This window comes from Seriola lalandi, unplaced genomic scaffold (genome assembly GCF_002814215.2).
Source record: "Seriola lalandi dorsalis isolate HSWRI2012SDOR001 ecotype SW California unplaced genomic scaffold, Sedor1 jcf7180001973751, whole genome shotgun sequence".
In the NCBI taxonomy this organism is placed as follows: domain Eukaryota; kingdom Metazoa; phylum Chordata; class Actinopteri; order Carangiformes; family Carangidae; genus Seriola; species Seriola lalandi.
In genome coordinates, this window is record NW_019444417.1 from 1 (window position 1) to 2513 (window position 2513).

Here is a 2513-nt window from a genome sequence, read left to right on the forward strand (position 1 = left end):
AAAAAAAAAAAAAAATTAAACATGAATCTTGCAGAAATTTTTTCTAGTAATAATATTTGTGTTAAATAATATTATTTGCTTAAGAATATCAATAATATATCGGCGATCAGAAATGTATTATATGTGTGTTAAGTTGAGTGGAAAATTAAATAGCTTACAAGTAAAATGGTGTTAAAGTAACCAGGTAGTTCCTGAACAAGGATTTGGAACTGTACGAGGAGCGCCTGAAGGCAGCATGTGATCAAACGTTGCAGTGCAGTTTTTTTTCGCGGGGAGAGCAGACTGGTCACCATGGGAGACGGAGACTGTTGAACCTGCTTTCGGACCATACCACTTTACTGATGGGGGCTCTAAGCTCAAGCAGGACTTTCAACTAGGGTTTCTACGTACCAGTGCGTGTTTTGTCAGTTATAGAAAATAGCACGATAACTCAGGAACTGAACAACAGTATTGGAAACACTTCTCGGACAGTTTTAAACACCGTATTGTCTCTGCGGCAGTGGTTTAGTCGGTAACGGTGGGACCGAGGTACGGGACGGGAAGATTTTCTCTCAAGTCAAGTGTTTCGGGCAGGCTGTACTTTGTGTGTGAATGTTTTTTGAAAAAAACATGCTAATTTGACCATTTTTACAACAGGAGACCATCGAAGTCGAGAGTGAAAATGTTTTCAAGTTAGCTGCATTCGCATTGCAGGTAAGAAAGAGTTTGTCGCAGGCTTTCCAGACTGTGATTTTGTCACTCACCCCAAATGTGAATGAAGATGGTCGGGACACGCAGCATTTGAAAACAGTTGTCTCTTGAGGTTGCTTCGGTCGGAGTCATTGTTAAAGAAATTGACCTTTTTATGTTAACACTACCCTTTGAAATGAGCCTTGTGCTTCAATGCAGTGTTTACTATTAAGAAAATGTAAATGTAGTCAAATGAAATATGTTCATTCGTGTAACGTTACTACCTCTGTACAATTGTGCAGGTAGCTAACATTAGCATTCTGGTCAATTTAGTGTTTGTTTTTTTTAATCATGCTTAATTAACTACATTATTTTATCTTTTTAAGGAGGCCAAAGGAAATTACACCAGGTAAGAAGTTATCGATATTATAACGTAAAAGCCTTGAATGAAAGAAATACAGAAAGGTCTACCCAAAGGTCTTTGTCACATTAAGTTGTCTTTTCAGTTTTAACACGTTTTGAGTGAGCTGTACAGGATAACTTTTAGCTTTGAATAGTCTACAGACACAATGTTTTTGTCTAGCATGTCAGGTATACAGAAAAAAACATTTTTATCAACTGGTAACTGGAGTCTGCAGTTGAATGCACACTCTGCACAATCTACAAAGTGTTTGTTGCCGTACTCGACAAGGAACCAGTGCTCAGTGTAGAGCCAGTTAATGCTCAACTTGACAGGCTCAGATTTTATTTTACAACGGACTTCCCTCAGTTAATGATTCCCTTGATTTTGCTCCTGTGATATTGAACTGAACCCCTGCTGGCTTGCTGCCATCCACATGGTCCAAAGGCTGCCTTTAAAATCAGAACACTTGGTCTTTTGTCATAGAGTTGCCTGTGAAGGCAGACAGGCAGATTAACTGTGTTTACAGGTTAAACAAAAGTCTACAAGAGGCAGTTTTTTTTCACACGTTGTGATTGCATCATCTCCCTTTATAAATGTCACATCACTTGACCGAAACAGCCCATGTAACACTTGTACAAATACATGCACGTAGTGTACACGATTTGGGCAATGACACTGGTGGGAGATTCTGTACTAAACCTCCATAATCTGTTCGCTAGTGGAGATAATGTTTTCACAGTGGGCCTTGCTCTCAGAGGCTTGACCTGCTGATAAGGTATGTTGTTTTTTTGCCAGCCGTAGGAGTGAAGGGCATTGGCTGCCATTAATAAACACTGCTCTGTGAGCGGCTGAGCAGGTTGAAGCAGAACAACCTGTGTGTTGACCCTGTGCTTTGCCTCTAAAGGCCTCTCTATCCATTATGTGAACACAAAGATTTGTGCTCTGTAAGGAGTTGCACATGTATGGTTTGAATGGTGATATATGCAATGCTGAAAATGCAGTTTGACCTCTTGTCAGCCACTGCCTTTGTGCTCTTGCAAAAAAGAAAAACAAAACTTGGCAGCATCTGCTTGTGCTTAATAACTGAGTTGCCATTAAGAACTGTGATTGATCTGATAAATGTTAATTATTATTTATTACAACTTCAGTCCAGATTTATACCTTAGACTTTTGATTTAAAAGTACTTTACCCTGAAGTGTAGTGTGCAGTTTGAACTTTCAGTTCGTGTAGGTGTGGGGATGGGCTGTACTTTGTCCTGACTCTGAAAGCACAATAAAAGACAACTTGCCAACAAATCTGGTAGAATCAGGGAGAATGGGAGTGTGTCCAACTCACGCTGTGTTTTTCTTATTTGCACAGATACTATTTTCCCCTGCTCATTCTGATTATGCTTTCTATTAAGTTGTAAGAGACTTAGAGCATTTGTTTTTTTGCCAATTT

General features: G+C 39.4%; 1 long non-coding RNA gene across 1 annotated transcript; it reads left to right on the top strand.

The window, feature by feature from the left end:
- The first annotated feature begins 146 nt into the window (after window positions 1-146).
- LOC111652802 (uncharacterized) lies at window positions 147-2127 on the top strand. The gene is made up of 3 exons (XR_002760623.2): window positions 147-528; window positions 637-693; window positions 1056-2127. It is a non-coding gene; the product is annotated as an uncharacterized LOC111652802 (long non-coding RNA).
- The last annotated feature ends 386 nt before the right edge of the window (window positions 2128-2513 follow it).